The sequence below is a fragment of the Galleria mellonella genome, unplaced genomic scaffold (genome assembly GCF_026898425.1).
Source record: "Galleria mellonella isolate WM207_F2 unplaced genomic scaffold, CSIRO_AGI_GalMel_v1 utg139, whole genome shotgun sequence".
In the NCBI taxonomy this organism is placed as follows: domain Eukaryota; kingdom Metazoa; phylum Arthropoda; class Insecta; order Lepidoptera; family Pyralidae; genus Galleria; species Galleria mellonella.
Window position 1 is genome coordinate 9,171,824 of NW_026441995.1, and position 25,736 is coordinate 9,197,559.

The 25,736-nt window shown below is 28.6% G+C and overlaps 1 pseudogene; it reads right to left on the reverse strand.

Moving 5' to 3' along the window:
* Positions 1 to 473: 473 nt before the first annotated feature.
* Positions 474 to 25,736, reverse strand: part of LOC113512371 (uncharacterized) — a 29,349-nt pseudogene continuing 4,086 nt past the window's right edge.

Sequence of the window (25,736 nt, forward strand, 5' to 3'; positions counted from 1 at the left end):
AACTTACATCCTCTTTTGGGTATAAGTTTCTAAATTTCTATTTTTGAGATATATTTGCCTGCCTTTTGATAAAAATATAACATAAAGATAGAACTCGGCTGAAAAACCGCTGCAGGCACCTGGCAACCGTTAAATTTTAGCTAAAATTCTGTGAAAATATATTACGTAGTCATATATTTTATTTGTATTTCAGTTGAACATTATAGAAATAATAAATATCACTATCATATCATACTATCTAAATTATATACTTTCTTGTCTTAAATAAGACATTTTTCAATTTTTTATGTTTTTGTCAGATTAGATTCAAAGTAAATACGATTTGACATTTAATAAACTTACTCGAAATGTTATTAATATCCACTTATTTTTCTAAACGTAGTAATTACATGCTCATTGATCTAGCACTAATCGTATATTTAAATCTATTTGTAATTGAAAATAGGTCTTTATTTTTAAATAAAACAAGGAAATAATACGTAACTTTTTTATTCTTTCAATCGAATAACCTATAAAAGACCATGTCTTTAAATCTTTAATGCAACTAGTGGTTACCGATTTACTAATTTTATCTCTATAAATATTACGTAATTTGCTATATATCCACAAAAACTTATGAATATTTTTTTACAGCACTTTGGTTTACCATAGACAAGTTGCAACATAACCGAAATTCAGTCATAAATAAAAAAATATTTATGTACACATTACATTAAATTAATTTCATATCATTTAGCAATATAAAAAGAAAATATGGCACTTACAAATCCAACGCCTGTAATAAAAATATTCAATCAACATAATGCTAGGCATGTTCCTTTTCTATATTATGATATGTTTATATTATATCTATTTAGGTATATAAAATTGAAAGTTTAGGACTTAATTAATATTATTTTTTGAGGAACATTGAGAGCATTAAAAACAGATCAACTGATACTTCTATAGGTAAACAGTTTCCAAATATGTACAATTAAATTAAAAAAATTTATTTCATTTTGGTATCTATAAATAATATAAGTAGAAAAAACAATATTTTACAATACCACAAATTGAAAAATTATAAAAAGCAATACAATTTTAGGAATAAACTGACTATAACTGCACAATGAGGGGAGAAGAGTTGGATGCAGCTGCTCTTGAATACTATAAAATCGATAAAGCGTCTTAAGCTATTAGATATTAATGAATAGGTAAATATTATTCTCATCGTATTGACATAATACGGTATTTGATATAAAAAATATAAATAAATATAGGCTTAGTTAATAGGTTTAGGTAAATCAATAAAATAAATTCAAATTGATCAGAGTATCTAGTATGAATTGTGTAAATATTTATGAATGAATTTGTATTGTAAAGCTTAGCCACACCTCTAGCAGATACTTCCGGAAATTCGGATTTTCACCGTATTATTAAATTTATCGACGCAATTGTACAACTCACACTTAATTCTCTGAAATGAATATTGAATTGCCATTATGAGTAGAATATAGACAGATAAGTACCATGTTTATTACATCGATTAATTCAGGATACAATTATATTATATTTATGTATCCATCCATTCTACTATCACACAGTCTGTATGCCACAGAGCCTTCACTCCTTCGTTTAATATATTTGACTCAAAGACGTAGTTAGACCATAGATAAAATTAAATTGGGTAACCTGTATAATATATAAAGATATATAATATATTTGAAAACTAATTAAGAGATATATAACATTAATATAAGTATTAAAAAAAACTACGTTATACTCTCAATGTACTTAAATGATGAATTTGTCAAATCTATTTCTGAGTCGGATAATTGTTGCTCCTTGTAATATGTATGGTTTAGTTAAATTTGTAACTAAAATTTTAAGATTATGTAATTTATAAAGCTATTTATTGATAACCAATTTAGTCCAATTAAGCTAGTAACCCAATTTATGATATGCAAGCTATATTTTTTTAACTTTACACATGTTATTATTTTTTACTTAAAAAACTACTTATTTTAGTTACATTAATATTTTAAAGTTACATATTCACATATTTACATATATGGAATGAAATAATGATTCGAATGCTTAGCTAAATGAATCGCTAAATAGATTTTAGGTACAATCAAAGTTCAGTGAAATGAACCAATTAATCTCAACAATTTAAAAAATACTTCATAACAAATCGAACAAAACAATACCAAAAAATAAATTATAGTACACATATTTTTATTTTTTGTTTTCTAGGTTCTATCACATGTTTGAGCTTATTAGATTAATATCCAAACAAATTATAAACTACAGAATGTTTATTTTATAAAAAAGAATAATATAACTACAACAAAAACTGAAATATCAATAATTTTAGTTACATGCAAAAACAATATAAGCTATCAATAAATTGATACTTAATACAGTGATTATGGCAATTTATAATTCCACCGACACAGACGCAATTAGAGAAGTCACTTTTGAGCAAAACTTCATTTTTTTAATTATTAAACCTTTCTGATGCTTATAATATAGAAGAAATAGTATTTTCACAACTACGAGTAAAATGTGTTCATTACGTAAAAAAATAAATGACAAGTTTCTATTTACTGCAGAATAATAATTTGACTTGGGCAAAATCATAAAAAAAATCATGCAATTTAAGCGCTTGTAAATAAATCTATTTAAATATAGATTATCCTATTCTAAATAAAATCTAATCTGTGAAACAACATCTTACCTAAACTTACATAAAACATCTACAAAAAAAAACTCACAATAATATATTAAAATTAAATGACATTCTAAATTACCAATCTTACAAACTACGAATGGACGAAGAATCAATAACAAAAGTCTTTTATTTTCAAGTAAAGTATTTACCTACTTTTATAATTTCATGTAGGTATGTGTTTAAGTCTTTTATCATTCCTGTTGAAAAAGACTAGATAAGCAAACTGCCATAGGTAGTTACCTACACATCTCTTTCGGAAAGATACCAAACCTAAAAATAATATGGCGTTACTGTGATTTATATCATATAACAATGTATTAATGATAGGTACTTTATTTCAATTCGATGATAATTTATATCATAACCCACTCAATTCATTTTAGCGAAAGCGTATGATGTTTCTACTAAATATAACATTAACATAGATTGCAGACTACCCGCAGTATCAATACATATTTATAAATAGCCTCAGTATAAAACAGAGGAACTGTTACACTCATCAACAATCATTATTTATGGTTTAATATGCATTGCAACTTTATAACAACTCCTGGCATGTTAACTAAGTTATTGCTAGCAGCCACACTTTCAGGTATGATTCTGTATAGTACACATATTTTCATTACAATTTACGTTGGAACTAGTATGTTTGACATGTACGTAACTGCTAGATTCGCTATAATGGCAACACTGATCATTATTAATCTGTTTTTGTTGTGCGTTGCTGTGCCTGCTGAGTTACATTCTGCTCCACGAAATTCGAGGCAAAAATTCTGTAAAATAAGTAAAACATATATTAAAATTATTGTCAGTATTATCTTTTTTATTATCTATTATTATATCTATTCAAGATTATCTAATTGAAGTTTACTCTAATACTAGTTTAAATTTATAGTAGTAGAATATTCTAGGGACTAAATAACCATAGAGTATATGTTCCAACCTTGCTTGTCAATGAGCTACGTTATAACGTAATGAACAAGACGATTTACGAATAAGCCTCTCTAGTTGTAGACAAACATATTAGTAATACCTGAAACATATTCTACTATTTTTATAACTAAGGAACACATTTAAATATATGTAACAATAACATTTTTTTATAAAATACCTAATGATAGATATTTTACAAAAATTATGAAAGCAATTGAACTCCTACACAAATATATTTTCATATAGTTTTTATTAGCTACACGCATCGAACTTATACTACAATATCAAAATCTCTACCATATTTTATCATACCAATTCTTATACAAATATGAGGGTAATTAATATTAAAATGTCATTCATATTCTAGAAAACTCAAGCTACATAATTGAAGACTTAAAAAGAGTACTGAAAATACAGCGCGCTTAACTTACGTCACTTATTTTCATCCAGCAATATTCTTATAAATTTCATAGAAACATATATAAATATAACTTACTTTAATAATGTTCGAAGCCATTCTTTTGAGGAACGCACTGGTAAATAACGCCGCTTCATCGCCACAAGATCTCTGTACTGTTTGCTCTGAACACTTCAAATATTCTTGAAATGAACTGAAAAAGAAATGAGGACAGTATGTAAATGAAATTTTATAAACATCAATAGCTCATCGGTCTGTTGGTAACTAGCGGTGAAATAAAACATCCTAAACTTTAAAATGTATATACAAAAGCAGGAAATGAATAGGTATATTATAAACTGTGCTTAAATTTCACACAATTTTATTTAACTTGGTATTCCGTACTTTTTCCGCAGAAAATAACATTGTTTTTGTTCATCTTTCCATTGTCAGTGCACGAGCAGCGATGTATGAATCCTGCGATAGTGCAGGAGTATTTTTTAAATAGAAAAACTGGCCAAAAATGTCTTTTATAATTTTAATATTTTTATAAATGCAAGCAATTCTTCAAATGTAGCACAGTTACAATACATAAATTGTTTAAATGCGATTTTTAAATGTGATTAACAATTTTTATCTTTACTTTTTTTTTATACAACTTAAAATGGCAAACAAGCTGTCGGCCCACCTAATGGAAAGCGGTAACCGTCGCCTATACACACGAACAGTGTCATGGACATAACAGAGTGTACTGTTTCGCCCATGATATTATTTTTCTGCATGCATTAAATATTAAATATATACTTCATCATCATTACTACTCTACTAGTCTACTGCTAAACATAGAGCTGATGGCATAAGGAGATCTTGCCAGTAGTTGCCACGTTTGGCAGGCGGGTTGGCAACCGCAGTTAGGTTTGGTGATGTTGTAAGTTTTATTATATACTTACTTCGAAGTTAGTAAATGCTTTATAGATATTTGCTTATTTTTTTAAATCTAATAACAAATAATATAATTTATAATTGTACAGAAAACAAAATACACCTAAAAAACCTTGCTATTACAAACTGAATTCAATATTTAATATATGATCTTATGACATTTTTTTTTCTTCGTTTATTATTAAGCTATACCGAAAGTTATATAAAATTTTGGCAAATTTCAAATTCATTTATTAAGGTATGGTTATAACGAAGTCATTAACACATCGAAAAAACCTTAAGTGCCTCATTTAATCCGATAGAATTCAGACAGAATTTTAAACAGAGCTTAATGGTGTAAGAGGGTCGAAAAAAGCAGTCAATTCGGATAAACCCCGAAAATTTATGCACGAATGATAAAAATAATGAAGTAACGCTAATGATTACTTATGTTAATTATTTTCTGATACCGAGGTTTTGAAAAATATAAATAAAGTACAGATATGTACTTACTTTTATATTAAAAAACTAAATGTAATCATACCTGTTCTTTATATATAAAATTGTCTAAATAAATATTTCTAGATACTTTTATAAACACGACAATATATTTCAATTTTACTATCTATTCAAATAATAATCAATTACCGAATGCATTTAAATGCATCCTTATTTAGCTCATAACTGCTCTTATTTATCTAATTTGTTTAAATTGTATTTGTAAAAGGCCAAGATTTTTATGAAAGAAAATGTTTGAGAAATCGTACGAAAAAATGAAAAATTACTTGTACACAAGCTGTTTATAAATCCTTACTAATATTAAAAATGTGAAAATAAGATTGTATGCCTATTAGTGCCTTAACGGTTTAACCAATTACTATAAAATATGGCATTACTGGGTACTACTTTTTTTATCCCAGTCAGTGAAAATATCCCGGTCACGCGGACGAAATTGCAACTAAAAGCTAGTTTGTTTACAAAAGATGCATCTAATATATACAAGTACTTTGCATATTGACTGGAAAGAGATTTTACTAATATCTACTGAAGGATACTATATATATATATATATATATATATATATATATATATATATATATATATATATATATATATATATATATAGTCATCAGTATCAATATCTCCTTACTATCAATCATCAAGGCTATCAATGTTCGGCAGTGGACATTATCTGTCCATTCCTCATAGACTGCGAAAAAGAATGGTCCTGAGCCACCTGCATGCAGATATTTTTTTATACTACTGAGATGGCAAGCAAGTACACGGCCCACGTGAATGTAAGCTATTACCGTAGCCTATGAACGTCTATAATACCAGGGGAATTGCATGTGCGTTGCCGATTCTGAAGAAACCTCTTTATTCCTTTTTTGAAGAACCACATATAGTCTCTTGGAAAAACCTCCACGGGACCTCTTACTATAACCTGAACGTTCGAGGGAGGAAACATAACATGCATCTGCGGTAATCTGATATTTAAGGAAGAAAAATGTTCTGATGGTTTGATGTAATTAGTCAGTAAATAGACACCCGACTCCAGAGAACTTAATTTGATTATTAATTTCAAGTATTTATCTGATAATACCACATATTTTATACGAGTTTTAACCAAATTACGTGCCTTATTCTCAGTATCCACTTGGAACTTCAGTCTACTGAAGGACCTCTTTCGATAATTAATATAATAATATTAAATCTCTTCATTAGGATTTATTTTTATATTTGTTCATGTGTATCTATTGATGATATTATTATTTGCTGTATGATATTATTTCCTATATTGTGTAATATAAATAATGTATATACATTTGTTGCTTAATTAATTTATTTATTACTTTTTTTTTATTCGATTTAGCCTTAAGATTAAGCTATTAGCTTATAAAATAAATAAGAACTCCAGTTAACAATCAAAATATAAATAAAAGTTGTAAAACAGTCGGTAACACGTTGTATTAATGTATCTTCTTTGAAGTGGTGCACCTGAATAGCTTGATCGTGAAAAATATTCTTGCGCTTATATTAATAAGCTCCATCTATAATTTTTTATTACTTATTCTTAAAAGAAATGAAGTTGTACTAATTTTGAAAATGGGAATAAATATAGTAAATATTATTCGATCATGTTTGAAGAGATGGCACGCTAAGAGAATTTAAATGAAAAGTGTATAGATGGACGGATTAAATCCTAGTGAACAAAAAACTATTCTTAATTCATGCAGATGAATCTCGGATTTATAATTATACTTTTAAATAGATATATATAAGCAAATGAGCCAAAAACTTTAATCGCAGATGGGGTAGCCAATGTCATAAATAGTCCCTTAATCGTATACTCTACATTGTGCCGAGCTCATTTGAATCCTTTGTAGCATAAGATGAGATTACCGCTACCCCTCGAAATAATTTAATTTGTTAGCTATATTTGCTATCATCAGAATACTAAGGGTGAAATGAAAAATTTTTTTATTGATAGTCATTCTTATAGAAAACCAAAATGCGACGGATACATTTCAATTGCATTGCATTGGAATTACATTTCAATATTCACAAGTATATACCTAATAATAAACTAAATTCTTATAGTCTTTTGTCGCCGTCTTTAGCTACATCTAGAAACAATTCTTCAGACGAGTAATTAGTAGGCACAGAACAGACAAATTCGATTCGTTGAATATTTTATTAATAGGCGGTCTATTCAATATTCAAGGCTCACTCGACTTATTGGGTATCTCTCCAGTACTCTTAAAATTACCTCCATGACAGTTTAATTTGCTGAACACAAAATGTAAAAATGTGATATGATAATATCTTGAAGGACTAACAAAGAGAATGCTATTCATATTAAATTCACCTATTAAAGTTTGCCTACCGGTAATTTGTGATCAGTACTTGTAGTACAAAAAGTCAGTACTTTTACTACAAAGGAAATTCTCAATTCCAATATATTTTTTGAGTGTATGTTACGCGATATCTCCGCCCATCTTCTAAATTCATTATTCCTTATTATCCTATTGATAAAAATAACTAATGATATTTTTTTTCTTTTATTTTAGAGATTACTCTTTGAAATAAATAAAAATCAATGTCAAGAAGCAAGATACATATATTTTAACTTATGAAATGTTACACATATGCACAACTGAATACCGGTTAGGGTTCTATTAGATAACCGTTTTATATATTTTACAAGATTAGCCCAACATTGAGCAGTATTAATTAAAAATACAAATATTTATTATATACATTTTTAACATTTAAACTATGTTGTAATTACGACAATTATAAATAAAAGTAAAGGGATTTATATCTAGTATAAAACTTAGTACTTACCAACAAACAATCCTGAGATAATCTTCATGACTCCCAGTGCAAGGGATTCCCTCCTATCAGTCTTATACTGCTCACTGATCTGATGATTGCTCACTTCGCTTAATCCCGTAAGGGTGACTTCATACTTATTACTGCATTTTTCGTATTCCGGCCTAACATTCTTGACACAGTTTGCATGCTTCAAATATTCTTCCTGATACTTGCCGCGGGTGCATAACTCTTGAACGACGTCTGTTATCCCCGCATATATCCTGCGGAACATAATCTGTTCCTGTTTCTCCATACATACTTCCGTATAGTTGTCGATGCATTTTATTCCTGCGCGGAGTTCTCTGTAACGAATAGTATACATATAAATATTAAATAAACACAAACTTCCACAATTTACAATTTTGTTACACATAGTGCTTTACATGTCCGGATCTTTGGCCTAGCTCAAACAGCTTAATAATTAATAGGGGTTTTCTTGTTAGTAAAAGGGAATATAAAATAATAATACTACATTAGCCTAAACGTATATATTTTTTAGTGTAATATCAACTATCAATACAGTCTATATATTTACATATTTTAATACGATTTTAATAAAAAATACTACTTCAATATTGGTAATAATAAAAAAACCATGTGATAAAACATGAAAAGAAACTGTTTGATTAAATAGCAATCATCGAAACCCATAAAAAGTGACAAAAATATCAGAAATGACAAAAATGTATAAAAAAAAGGAATTGAAAACCTTCTCCTTTTTGGAGATCAATTAACTAAAATGAAAAGCATTTTTGTCACAAAGACAATTCGATTGGTCAAAAATCGGTTGAGTAGCCATTAAACTACAATCGACTGAACATGAATAATTAAACTCTTCGTTTGCTGTACTGAAGTGAGATAAAATCTAATCTATGACACTTGCTGTGAAGACCGATCAATCGATCGAATTAAATCGTGACTATAGTGGAATATCTATTATAAACATCTCTCAATTACATCTATAATATAATAAAATGTAAGAAATTCATAAATGGGCATAAAAAGTATGGCTAAGGCACATACAAGAAATTGCTAGGATTACAAGTACCCAGTAGCTCGGAATTGAAAAGCGAAGAAGACAAAGACACGAACCTAACTATGTAATTATGTATTAATATCTAATTACTAGCGATCAGCACTGGCTTTGCATGGTTTTTTTTTTTAAATAACATCCAGTCCATGTAACTCGCTGCTACTATAGCTCTTAATTTTTTTTTAATCGATTAAACAATAAAAAATAAAAGCTGAGTTTATTCATTTCAAACAAAAATCTTTCCTCTTCATATCATTAATTGCTATATTATTTATTACTTCATAGTCTATAAGTTGAGAACAATGAGTACTTGATAAATTAATAAATAACATTTATTACTAGTTCTATTTTCTGTAACATAATGGAAAGGGCCTCTCATCTCTTCTCTAAACATTTACTTAGTACCTATTTTCTAAGTGTCTATTTGCTAAGTTGTTGAACCCACTCGAGGTTTGAGATACCAATTTGATGGTTTTCAGCCATAGCTATTATTGTACCGCTTAAAATATCTTACTTAAGCTTAGATTATATAAAACGTTTTTAATTTAAACATTTTAACATTAATACTGATATTTGTTAAAAGGAAAATATATATATATATAAAAGATTGTAAAGTAAAAGTAAGTTTACTTGTTTATTTGCCTCCTACCGCCTTAATTATTAATTATCACGGAATTTGACATAAACCTATTTAAATTTTTTATTTCGATAAATTGAAATTCATGGTTAAAAAATCACAATTAAAATGTACTAATATTATAAATGTGAAAGTTGGTAAAGAGTTTAGATAATTGTATGTTTGTTACTCAATCACGCTTAAACAGCTAAATAAATTTGAATGAAATTTGATACACGGGTACCTTATATCGTAACTAAATACAGACAAGATTTTGATAAATGCAACTGAAACTATGGGAAACAACTAGTAAATAAATTTCACAGGATAATATCTAGTAAGTTCCTCTACTCGTGTTATTAAATGGTTCATTGGCTATTCAGTGCTATATTATCTCTGTCAAGCGCAATACGAAGTTACGCAGTTCAACAACTAGTTTCAAATTGCTATTTACCGCAAACAAGAGTACCAAATTGAGATGAGCTAACTGCTTCGGAAGTTCATTGCTGACAAGTCTTACAAGTTACTGACTTTTAATGTCGGTAACTTGTAAGACTTGCAGAGTTAAAAAAATTAATTATTTGCAGGTTACAAATTACTGAAAAATTATTTTATTATTAAATACTAATTTGTTTTTGTTTAAATTTAAAGTAGCTCTATTATAATTCATAATCCAAAAAATAAGTTTACATATTTAATGTCGAAAACAAATTCAACAAACTGTAAAATTTACGAAGTATTTGAAAATAAATAAGTATATGTTTATTAAATAATAAAGAAATAAATAATTCCTTTTCGTATTCATATTTTTATAGAATACAGTGGTAACCAATAAAAAAGATGCATATTTTTAAGCAATTTAATTTAAATGATATAAATGTTAGATGTGGGTATTGTTAAAGTTTCTTGCCTAGGTACTCGAACTATTGAAGTCACCTTGACACTGTCGTTTTGTAAGTCACTATCTTGGTGACTTGTTAACATCTGAAGTTGTTAGTTTACTATTGTGCATAAAAAATAAGGTATTCTATCCTATCATAATATTCCATTTATTAAAAAAAACCTTTTCTTACTTATTTAATAGGTGCAATAAAAAAAGTGAAATTCAAATCTCCAATTTATTAATGTTATGTTACCATAACACAAACGATAATGGATAGTCCATTATCATATCAATTAGTGTGTTATTCGAGCTCGCTATTGCTTACATAACAATTTAACCAAATAGCAAAAAAATAAGATGCGCAGACAAAATAAGATAACACAGAGGCACGCTTGAAACGCTGAAATATCACGCGGAAAAATACTACAACTATATATTAATAATAATAGTACTTTTCATCGTTTACTTTATCATTTAACGTACGATAAAATGATAAGGTAATAACAATTATATCAAATATATAGATCTTTTGCAAAATAATCTGATATTACCAACCAATATATTTTTATAATTAAATATTATTTCTGTTTATATTTTGCTATAATAATTAGAATACAAAGGAATAGCACCTTAGTCCTTAGGAATGTCAACACATGAAGAGTATCATGAGCGACAAAGTATCCTCTGTTATGTCCATAATACTGTTCAAATTAATAGACGACGGTTGGCACTTTCCACCAAGTGAGCCATCAGCTTATTTGCCATTCTAAGTTGTATAAAAACATTTTGAACTAAATTAATACAGAGATCGCAAAAAAACAATTTTATTTCATGAATTCGCTCAAGACACAATTCTAGTTTTTTTTTTTTTTTTTTTTTAATATACCTCAAATACAGATTATATATGCACAATAAAAATATGAAAATAAATATGACTATGTTCCCATAAATAAACGTTTCATATAAAATTCTAAAATATTTGAGAAATATACCAGGTTGTAATAGCTGGTTAACCAGAATAAAAGAACAACCACAAGCGATGACCTTAAGGCCATATTATCATATATAATATAAAATTATATTTTAATGTACGATATTACGCCCCAGTATCTACTACTATAAGTATTTTTCTTTCATAATCTATGATAAATAATTAAAAATACACTTGAAATTGTAGACGAGTATGTATACCGGGGACAACTTGTCCGAATAGGTAGGTAATAAGTCCAACTTCGACCAAGAGGTCAACTGACGAATCCAACGTTGCTGGGCAACGTTCGGAAAACTACGCCACATCTTTTCATCCAAAATACCTCAAAGTTTGAAGACGAAAGCTTTTATCTAGTACGTGTTGCCAGTGATTACTTATGGAACCGAAACATAATCCTACGATTGCCCGTATACAAAAGCTTCAAGTTACTCGGCGAGCTATGCTCGGATATTCCGTGATAGAATCCGAAACGAGGATACCCGCAAAAGAACTAAAGTAACCGGTATAGTCCGAAGGATAACCAAGCCGAAGTGGCAATGGGCTGGTCACATAATTCGAACAACTGACAACCGATGGAGAAGAAAGGTTCTTGAGTGACGACCCAGTACGGGCAAACGCATAATTTATAAGAATATTTTAACTATATTCAACCTAAATAATAATTATTTACCTCGGCTTAGGACTATATGTATAAGTATACATGCAGCACGATTATTCAACTAAGCACCCATTATCAATCACAATGTAATTTTTTTACAATGCACTTTTTTTTACAAATATTTAAAAAAAAACTTACTTAATCTGAAAGCAGTGTTTTGGCAACCCTGGCATGGCTGTCCTCGTAGAGTAAGTAATGAATGAAATGTGAAGTTGTTGTTATACTAGAGTTGTTCTGGTTCTCAAACTAGGATATCGTGTATTATGAGAAACTAAACAACGAAACTCCGGAAGCACAATCCAGAATATACAGATCCAAGCCAATTATAATTTTAATAATAAGAGAGTCGTATTGAATCAGAATTTAATGAATTGAAATTTACAGCTCGCGGCACCGCCTGAAGTATCACCGGATTTACTACTTTTTAGCAATTTTGAATATTTTTTTTTAAATGAAAAAGAACAATCGTTGCAAAAATTATAGGGAAAAATAAAATCGACGTTGATAATTTTTAGTTATTTAAGTAAAAACTTTAGTATTTATAAACTGAATATAGAAACATATATTATTTAAAATGACATTAAGAAATCAGCAAAATTTTTCGTCGCTACTGGTTACTTGGTAATATGTAGTAACATCCGGTAAAAATTCAATATTGGATAAAACTAAAGTAAAGAAATCTTAACAATTTGGAGAAAAATATTTGAAGTTTGGGGAGAAAAAAATATATCTGGCATCACCACCGTCGCGCAATGAGCTCATGAAAGGGCATCTATTGAGCCAACTTGAGTAGAAATTATCAGCATCATATTTTAAACATAAATAAAATATCTTTAAAAAGTTTCATTATATATATATATATATATATATATATATTATATATATATATATATATATATATATATATATATATATATATATATATATATAATTTTTTTCAATTTTTTTTCAGTAAAACATATCAGCTGCGTCAGTCGTGTACATACAATATTGATATATTTGTAGGACATTCTATAGTAGATATCTCTCGAGTAATAAACCCGCATCGAGCCTGTTATCTTTTTTATTGGGGGAATTTTCAAAACACTTAGTAACGTCATGTTATTATATATATCTATTATAACAACCTGTGTAAAGTTATTTAGTGTAATAAGTACTTTTTATTATTAATTCTCATTAACCTAGTTAGTAATTAAAAATATAATAAAGAAGAAGCTCAATGAGAAACTATATATAGTCAAAAGCAAAATCTACCAGACATTCTTTGAATGGAGAAGAACAATTGTATAATAATAGTTACAATGAATAAATATGTATATATTATAAACAATACTTAAGCTAAAATTATAATGTCATACTTACACACAGCTCTTATCCAATTCTTCTTGTGTTAGAGCAAACGATATCTCTGGGGAGCTAAGTACAGGCAAAGAAACAGAGCATCTCTGTAGTAGATCTTCTTCTTGGCTGCAGTGCGGTTTTAAGGCATCTGGAGACAAAAATATAAACTACATTTCCATACAAATTTCAAAATTTCAAAACAATTCTATACAATGTGATAACTAAAAAAATAATTTGAATTGAAAAGACTTAGGTACTTTAAACTTCTAGTGAGTTTTTCTGACCGCAATTAAAACCTTGAACCTTCTAAACAAGCTTTAATTTACCGGGAGTACGCACGGTTAGCTACAGTTCATGGTCTATGCTATATTCACTTACCATTTGATGTATGTAAGCGTATAACAGAAAGATCTTATAACTATTATAGCAGAAGTGAAACTAAATTCTTCTGTTATTTTTTTATTCCCTTTATTTAACTTGCGTGTCTTTTTTTAAAACTATCCTTCAAAATAAAAATTCTTCCATTATTTATAACTTTTTATTTTTTAACAAAAATTGTAAACAAATATTAAACCAGTTGCCCTTGACTAAATATCTTGAGCTCTCGGCTACAAGGTTGCGTAGGGATGATATACTAGCAAACGGAGAATATGGAACATCTACGCGTAGTGACTAGTCTATCAAAATTTTATTCGTTGAAATAAATAGAAGTAATATGATCTTATCTCCCTTTTTACATCACGTTGAATTTCATTGAAAACTAGGAATCATGAGCGTTTTGATTTGTAACATTATAGTAATTTTACAAATTCACACGAAGCGGTTCGTGTCGTTATTCCTAATTAAACGAGAATTGAAAAAAGAAAGAGGTTCTATATTCTACTTTTTTTATGTATTCCCACCGAGTTCTCCATTAATTGTTTTAATTAAAAATGGAAAACACTATTTCTGTTTCTGCAGTTCCAGAAAATCAGAACTTGAGGTTCTTGAAGTCGGTAAAATATAAGTATCTTCTAAGTGCGCTCCAACTTTGATCTTACTATCACTAAATACTGATAATCCCACTACGATCTTGATATAATTAATTAGTAGTATTTATAGTAAAGAAGATTCTACATCCTGCTAACATTCTTTTGCTCAAGAGTTCAATTCGGCCATGAATACTTCTTTCGGTAAGACTTGTCTATACGCAATAAAAATAATTAAAATAATAAGGTTTACTTAGACTACCAACATCGTTATCTAATTCATTATAGGAAAAAGAAAATAGTCTTAGACAAATAAATAAAATATTAACCAAAGACAGCCTACAGTTATCGTAATAACTGTTAAAGTGATAACATGTTCCTCAAATGATGATATTTTAATTCCGTATAGACAAAACGTAAAGAAAAATTGGTATCTGCTTGAAAAGTTGAAAACAGTTGTAAACACAAAAATTGCCAACGTTAAATAAAGGACAAAAGTTGTTTATTCATGAACAAGATTTATTTTTACTAAATTGACAGTACACAAAAACGCGTCTTTTTTCTATTAAAATTTCATATATTATATAGCGTGCATAGTGACTATCCAAAATTCGAAATTATCGATATATTTTTTTCAAACTATCTAATACATTTTACAAATACACATCGTGTCACAGTAGCAAATCGTGAGCACGCTCATAACTCGAGATCAGCTGGTCTTCTCACGTACGTATGGAAAAATTTTCAACTTGCTCTGCTGTATACAACTTAACCCACCTATATAATATAGATAGGTGAAGTAGTCATACAAAATAATTCTTATACAAAATGGTTATTTCATGTTTACTAAAATATTTCAACTGTCTCAATCAAAGGTGCAACCCTATAAACCCTACACGAGTTTTGCGTCTTGATTTTATTTAAAAATAAATACCTAAATATTAATATAATTTAAATATCAGTTTCACGATATCTTGGCAATGGCCTCGAGTGACGTTTCAGTCACACCGCGTGTGTCCTGTCAAACAGGTAGTTATTTTTAACAGTGTTGTTCTAAGAACCGTGCATTCCGATACCGTGGTGGGGAGCCGAGCCCACCATGTCGCCTGCTACCATTGGCTAATAGAAATCGTACGATGTTTTTGTATGTGTGCGTATCGTATCAATACATTACACGCTCTCTTACACACAAAACATAATCGAGTATCAATTTATGCAGCATCGTCGGGAGAACCGTCAATTGACTGATTAGATTGCCCCGATGGATGCCATAGGAAGACAATCGCCTTGACACAATGACGTTACTGGCTCTGATTAGTCATTAACGTTCCATTACGTTAATACTGTACGAGCAACATAAAATTGTTATTGTTTACACAGCTCAATAAACAAGAGTTTTCATCTTTAAGATGCAAGGTCAGCGACGCTTAGCTATCTACTACACTTAAACAATATTTACTACGTAGATATTTGCTTATGTTTTCCTATCATAAATAAATCATAATAACTGTTAAAGTGATAATCGTCTACTAGTAGTCTAGACACCGTATAATGACTGATTATAAGTAAAATAAAGATGCACCTCGGTAAGTTTCTGTATAAAGCCTCTTAATTTTTCTATAAGACTATTAAATAAAAAAAAGTACATTCGTGTTATCATATTTTATTGAGAATTAAAGCTATCCATCATACCTACGAATGAAATTGTAAACTTTTACTATTGATTTAGAAATTTGTAACGCAATATTCGCACCATAACAACTAGTGATAATTGAAATAACAGATATATCTAAGTATCTCGTTAGAGGTAACGTAAGGGTTGAAAGAGTAGGGTCTTATGTGAAACAGTACCCATCTACACTATTATACCTCTAATGAGGTGTCGAATGAAACTACGATCAGGAGGGTTGTGTGCTATCAACTTTTATTCATGTTAAAGGCGCTTATACTTGTTTTTTTTTTCCTTTATGTAACATAAAAATATTATTTGTCACTATTTCATCTTAAGCATAATTGAATAATAAACATACAAACATAAGTACAAATTTTCAGATTTATAATATTAGTAAGATTATTTTTTATATATATTTTAAACGATATCTTCTCTAATTTTAAATCAATTTTATTAGTCTTTTTGCAATCGACAAAATTCCTATATTGATTCTTAATATTAATTTTGTCGCTATTTTTATTGTTCTTAAATTCTCAGTCTACTGGGCATTATAACTTAATAAAATATACAAATATACATTTATATAAATCCTGCATTATTTCCATAATCAATACTCTATTAAAAACACTATAAGATAGCTTCTGTTGTTATATATAATGATTTGTTGTAACTAGTGTCTAGATTGGAAAAATACTAGCAACAAACCAGTGTTGCAAGGTGAGCAACCTATAAATATAAAACAATCACTAATTATAAACAGATTAACATATGATATTATCTCTAATGCAACAATAGAAAAATCCTAGCTGAATGATTGAGTAAAAAAATACTGGTGTAAAACATTTTTTTGTGTGTTCCATTTCCAGTAATATCTCACGATCATTAAAATATTATGTAAAGACTCCTGAAAATGACCATGAAAGTGAAAAACATTTTTTAAATGTAACTTCCATTTTAACGAAATAAAAAAAAAAAAGAGATGAAATATATTATGATACATATTTTGCATTAAGTCGGCATTGTTACAGATTATTCAAATAGTTATTTTAAAAAAATTAAAAAGTATTAAAATTGTATGGTCAATAAAAAACATTTAATTAAAAATCAGACGCTATAGCAAATATAAGCAAAAAGAAACTTAATCGTAAAATTAAGGACCTAATTTGTTGCTATTTAAAAATTTTACTTGTCAAACTCTTTCGTTGATACATTATATATATACATAATTAATTATTTTTTTTTATTATTTTCTACATAGGTAATACTATTTTTTTTAAAAAGAGTATGTTTGTGAGTCTGAATACATGTATGTGTAAATCATCAAGTAAAATAATTCCTACTAGTAAGACGGAACACTTTCTGTGCCTCGTACTAGGAGCTCTTCAACTGACTTCCATAAGTAGAAGGTTCTCAATTCGGTTTTTGTAATTACTAGGCACGTTTTTCTTTAAATATCCTGAGATTCAAAACAAACCTTTAAAATTATGTTAATTATTTTGATTTCACCCTATGTATTAATGCATGTAATTATACGACAAATCAAAGGCGAATAGATGCATGAATGATTTTATAATTAAGGGACTTCATTTGTGTGTGAAATGGAACCCTAATAATTAATTAACACAACTCTTATAGATAATATTTCAGTCCAATTAGATAATAAAAAATCTACACAGGTCAATATCATAAATGTCTTTTAACTACAAACTATTTAATGTTTTCGCATTGGCAATTAATATTTTTTTTACAAGGATGTAATAAAAACTGGATCGAAAAAATAAGATAAGCATAATTTACATGTAAATATTAGTCAAGAGTCAAAACAATAATATCAAGTAGGTAGGTGTTTATTAAAATAAAGTAAAAAAATAACATTAATTAAGATTCTTCTTATTTTAAAAGTTATTTGAAAATAATATAGAGCATATTTTAAATCGTATCCTGTTAATATAATAAAGGTGAAAATTAGTGACTATGGAAAGATGGAAATAAATGGATTTTTGTTACTTTTTGACGCATAAACTATTGAACGGATTTGAATGAAATCAAATCCGTTCAATAGAAAAAATTATACAGGAAGATTATAATCTAACATAATATAGGCACATTGCACTAATTCACACGGGCAGAGCCACAGGATATAGCTAGTAGTATAATATGCAATAAATTCTAATTGCATTTCAACTGTTTCAAAATTACTAGTAATTCTGAAAGAGACTAGAATAAAGATCGAAATTTACTGATAAGCAATTCCGTTTTGCTTTTTAATGAAATATATAATATATAATTTGTTTGATATTATTAAGTGCTAATAAGTGATTCTGTACAATTTTCTCTCTCCTCCCTCAAGCTCTCGCTCTCCTCACTCATCTCTCAAGCGTCTTTCTAACACTTTCTTCCTCACTTTCATACTATGTAACATAAGCTTTATTTGTTAATATTTAGTTATTTACATTATTTGCAACACTAGTTTGCAAAAAAAATATATAACAAAATCATCAATCTTTCATGAAACTGAATAATCTTTCCCAAAAGCCATATCCAAAATACCAAACTAGTTTTAATTATCTACTCCAAGATTTCAGAATGAAGTTCTTTAGGTAGATATCGATTTGTAACGCAGTTATGCTTTTTAATTATTATTGTATTATAGATTTTATACTAACGTATGATAAGCTAATAAGTGTCATACACATTGATTACCAATCAATCTAAGATACCTCATTTATGAGAAACTAAACAACTAACTTATTTACAGGAAACCATTCAAATACTTAAACCTATATAATAATAACAATTATAAAAATTCGTTTCCCAAATTAACACAAATAGATGCCGAAAGGTTAAAGTGCAATGCAAAGTATCTGTCTCAACACTATGGAGGTTAAATAATGCAAACTGAAATATGGACTTAGGAATGTAAATATGGACTTTGTGTCTGCTTGGTTCTTTAGATATTATGTTGGATTTCGACCTTATGATAACACATATTGTTTTACTATTTTGTTAATATAAAATTTTATAAGACTCTGGAACATTATTATCAGTGTTTTGTTATGAATAACAATAATAAAATTTATTGGCTAAAAACTATTTATAATTTTTCTTATTTTCGTAACGTAGTGCTAAATATGTTGCTTTGTGTAAATTTGGTCCTAGGTTTACGAGAAGAGACTTTTCTAAAAAAAAACTAACTCGTCTGAATTTTCTATATTGTAAGTACCCCTAACAAGACTAGACATTTTCAATTTTGATACAGTTTGTAAACTATATCGGTATTTTATGATTTTTTTCAAATTTTGTCAAGATTGAATCTCCTGTTTTTTATAGACCAAAAACTGCTTATTGAGAACAATAATTTACTTATTGAATATACGAGACATTATAACGTTTCATTTAAAATATTTATAATGTGCCTAATGTGCTTGCGAAATATTCCGTCATTCGTCGATGCATTTCATTTACAAGTATTTTAAAATAAAAATTGTGAGTTATTTTACTAGTTTATATATTAATATAATAATATTAATATATAAACTATTAGTATAACTAGAAATGATATTAATATATAAATTAAAATCGCTGTTTTTTGCCGAGTATAATTTCCTTATTATATTTAGTTCTTATATATTTCAAGTCATTTTCTTTGAAAAATGTTATTCAATATCATAATAACAGTACTGAATTTTAAATTATTACCAATACCTGTTTCCTTTACACCCTCCTTTGCCTATAGGTACTTATAAATTATGCTACCTTTTATCAGATAACATATCTGAACAAATTTTATCAAAACAAATACTAATTTAAGAAGTAAATTTCCGCATTAAAGAGATAAGATATATTACATACGATAAAGTAAATTATTTCTTATGCCTAGACCCCTGCATTGCTTATTTGACAAACCTGAATTTATAAAATCATTTCTCTTATCTTTACCTATATTTCCTCATTCTTTTTATGTTTTTTGTTATTAAGTTATTTTTTTTTTATCACATACATATATCATTATCATTGATATCGTTTTGCGCGTTGTCGGTAAAAATATAGGTTAATCTCTCGCAAAACAATTATATCTCACCTTTAATTATAGCGATTTAAAAATGGTTACATTTATTATACATACTACTCAAATTTTACAAATTTTATTTCTAATTCAAAATATAAACTCATTTAAATTTAATATATATAGTGTATGTAAATTATTATTTATTTTAATAATTATTAATAAAAGGAGGTAAATGATTACTTATAAAATAATTAAATTAAAACAAAGGTTTAATACAATATTGATAAATTAAATTACCGAACTACACTCGGTGCAGTTGGTTACTTCTGCCTTGAATTAAACTTCTGGTGAATAGCTGATCTTATCTTGGGTCAATTAAAAGTTTATCTCTATTTGAAAAAGTTAATGTTCTAAGTTAAACACAAAAGTTACGGCTCACATAAAATTCTTGGCTGTAAGGAAAACAAAAGATTTATAGTCAATATCCGAAAAGCGGGATGCGTTTGTTGAAAGGCGTTATATAAAAAAAATTGCTGAAATGTCCCGCGTAACGACTCTATGAAAGCTCGTCCCCAAGGAATCGGGCGTGAATGCCGGCCTACATAAAGCTGAGAATGATCGCGAAGCAAATCGGCCATTTCACTGATGTCTCAGCGCTCGCACTGGGTCATTTGTCATCGCACTCAGATGGGATAACTTTTTGTACGGACCGCTGACTTCATCCCAACTTTTGTAAGGAAATTGTCCCTTATTATCGCATCCACTAATGCTTTCTTACCGCTAATCATCTCATTTGTGCATAAGCTCGTTAAAATGTAACAATCGGATTACTAATAACACTTTCATATGAATAATAATTTAAATATAGTATTGTCACATAAAATAGAGATGAACATGAAGATAAAACGTTATTTCCAAACAATATAAACATGTTTATTTATTTATGAGTTACACATTTGTGCCGAAAATGTTTAAGCTCGCCTCCTGTGGGTAATAAATTTGGATAAAACAATTTCGTCTGGCTGAAATCGCACCCCAAACTATGCGGCTTACCTCATAAATCCCGATTAGCCCTCGGCTGAAAGAATGAATCAATAGATTATCTACAATAATATTTATTATAAGAATATCGGTAATGCGTACGTATATTGTATAATTTTTGTTGAAATGCGTACATATTTTATTATTTATTTCTTACGTATGTAAATCAAGTATGTAATCATTACATGTTGATTCAGCTGATGAGGACATCTCTAGTTAGTATCTTATATACAGTACATATAAATATACTCATACGTAATATTGCTATAATTTTGGGGAAATTATATAAAATAAATTATTTAATAACTTTATTAAATAAGTTTCTCGGTTCGGACGTATTATTGTTAAAGCTACATTACGCAACAACTTCGTCACTTTTAAACATTTTTTTTTAATGTATAAGCCTTAATTTTTCGCAATTAAATAATTTTATTTATTATTAATTATAATTAATTTTAATTAATAATAAATAAAATTAATTATAATTAATTTTAGGGAATCGATATATTATTTATATTAACTCTTTTTCTCTGCATCAAGTATCAATCTTGTTTCAACTAAAACTAAAAATGTAATTATTAATTTTAAATGTCCACCTGATTCAAATTTATTCAACATAACTTCAATCGTGATAAAATTTATATGAAACTAACACAAACGTAACTTAACTCATTCTATTCTACTCGTATTTCAGTTTCTATTTTATTTTTAAAATCGTTTCTAGGATTCATGCATTAAAAAAAGAATTGTTAAAATTATAACCTAAAGAATGACCTAATACAGAAACCTATCAAAATGAGAACTTAAAAAAGTATTATTTAATTAAAAGTAGTACCTACCAAATATCATAGCTAACTAAAAATAACGCAAACATGAAATATACCACTATTCTTCTATAGAAAAATAGTGGCATATCTTCAAGGCCTGTAAACATGTCGACGGTGGAGAAACTATTTCCGGTAAACTCAACAAACAGCATTATTTTTATTATTTAGCAAATAAATAGATTACTATGTGTAGGACGTAGATCACATTTATAAATTATAATCGTTTGGAATTTTAATTTTAAAACAAGGTCACAACATTTTCTCTAACTCTATTTCTAATACTTCTATGAATAATTAAACAGCATATAAAATAAAAAGTCTATGCCTTCATTCAAAGTTAGACTGACCTCTAGACCAGATTATCTTGGCTCTCAGTTCTATTAATCTATACACAGAATAATTCGTAATAAGCATTTTTTTACTTTTTTATACTGTGATTGATTTAATCACATGACCGATTTTCAAAATACTTTATTTACTTTGAGTAGATTTTTATTTAATAAGTAAAAGTTAATATATCCAGTGGTGTCCAGGTTTACGGTCATTTATGATTGAAAGAATCCTCCATCGTACGTGTCTGTGGATATTTTCTTCAACATACAATAAAATTTTTAAACCAACTCCTAAAAGTAGTATATCTGAACAAATGGGACATTTAAACCTTCAAAAATTTCACATTCCTTCTTAAAAAGGCGACGACACACCTGCAATTTCTCTGATGTTAGGGGTGCCTATAAGCGACAGTAATCATTTACCATCAAGTTAACCGCGTGTTCGTTTGCCCCCTATGTCATATAAAAACAGCTCCATATTTAACTTATATTAAGCATACATATCATAATAAATATACCTAGTTATTTATAATAAATAATTTTTATACATCACATTCATTATTAAATAATTTACAATTGGAAATAATAACACCATAAAGACAACTATAAAGAAAAAAATATATTATTGGCTAGAAGGTGTCTATTTTAATTATTGAAGTTTGTAAAAATGTTTGAATTAACAGTACTTTCAATCCTAATACAAAAATTTTATCCTAATACTAAGAAATAAACTTCTTGTATTATAATAAAAAAAAAATAGTAAAGATTTTACGCATCCGTTCCTTTGTTTGAATTCTGAAAGGGTCGTGGATCCCGTGAACGTTGCATTTTTCGTCACAAAGACCAATCTTTCGAGAACATCCAAAGATGTTTAATAAAAAGTTACCTGCCTTTATCCTAATACTCGGTATAAAAGAAACCCCATAAATTAGAACAATACCATTTTATTTTAAATGTTTATTCCCAAGTCAAACCCGAGAACATCTGCACATAGTAACCAGCTTATGACTGCACTATGTTGGGTGTCAAATTAATTTAGATAAAGATTCGCACGTGATCGGGATATGTATTGGTGGGGATAAAAAGTAATTTATATCCTCCATCATAAATACTGCGTATATCAAAGTTCATGATCGGTTAAATATTTAATGTGCAAAAAGTTAACAAACTCACTTTCACATAATATTAGTAAGGATATAGATCATAAATAATAGCAACATACCTTATAAATGACAATAAACATTATCATTGATCATATACATATCGCAAGTAGGTACTTACCATGGTAGATATAGGTAAAGTCGTAGGTAGGTACTTACGGTAGGTATCACACTTATTATTTTTGGTACCTGACTGCCGTTTTCATCTCAATATATTTATGTTTTTCATTATAATAGCGACCAGCCCTGATTCGTATGGGTATATATTGTTCACACAAATTCTGTGTAAAAAATATCTAACCGACAGTAAAATCTGTCAAAATCTGAAAAAAAATAAGCACAAAAACAGACAGACGCAGACAGCGACTCTATTTTATACTACTAGGGCAAATATACAAAAAAACTGGTCAATAACTAGAAGAAATGACAACCGACGGGGAAGAAAGGTTGAGGGGCGACCCCGTACGGGCAAATGCAATGTAGGACGACCCTCACTACATGGAATAACGACCATAAATGCATTGCAAGAAGTCAGTGGATGCAAGTGGCTCAGGACTGTCCTTTATGGCAGTCTATAGGGGAGAGTTATGTTCAACAATGAATGGATAATGGCTGAGATGATGATGATGATGACAAAGAAAAAAGTAACGACCGCCCCCAATTTCGCATGGTTGCAAAATCTCAATAATATCGCCATTTATCGGAATAAGAACTATCCTCTCTCAAGTTGGAGCAAACAGATTAACGTGAATAAACATCGTGACATGGAACTTTTATATATTGAGTAAGATATATAATATATATACATATAGATTACAATTAAATCTAGTTATTGGGGGCTTAATTTATTCTCTTTGTTGGATAGATTGCGTTTAATGAATTTTCTTAGCCTTGCCGAGCATTAATGCAGAACTAAAGGAATAATTTTCAATCCCACTTCAGTCTCTGAATTTAAACAACTTGATAAAGCTGTAGCTGAATAAGTAATGCACAGCATTTCAAATGAACCATCGATATTCATCACAGATCCATTGAATCAAATGGGGCATAATTGCGAACCATCGTGCAAAGCTGAGTACACTTCAGGATTTTTTTTATCGTTGCATTTTAATATAAAATGTTATTGCTATCTCGAAATATTATATCTTTTCTATACATTAAATCAAAAGATAATAATTTGTTAACATATGTTCTATGTTATTACCTATTTTTACCTTGAAGTAGTAATGTTGGGTTTTTAAACTCATATTGGACTCTGACATAAAACCGAAATAACCGAAATAGATTGATACTAACTAGATAGCTAAACATATTTCAGTAGTATTCACACGGACTATATCCTGAACTAATATCTAATATACGTTTAATTCTAACTCAAATAAATAATGTTGCTAAATACAGTTAATTATAAATATTTAATTATTTAGCCGTGTGGTCCCTATATAGGTATTTTTTTTATACAACTTAGTATGGCAAACGAGCTGACGGCCCACCTGATGGAAAGTGGTAACCGTCGCCTATAGACATGAGCAGTACCATGGATATAACAGAGTATACTGTTTCGCCCATGATACCCCCCATGCGTTGTCATTTCTTAGGACTCAGGTGTTATTCCTCTGTATCCAGTAAATTCACGCCAATAATATAATGGGCCACCTCTTCCATTCCCGTGGGTGTCGTAAGAGACGACTAAAGGAACTTAATAGTCGAGGGATGGGCAGCAGCTTTCCTCTTAAAACATCATCAAAGCCTAACTATGATTGGCAACCTGCTTACCTAGCGTGGCAACTACTGGCCAACTCAAGGGGAGGCCTATATTCAGCAGTGAACAGTTAATTGCTGATATGATGATGATGATTGAAT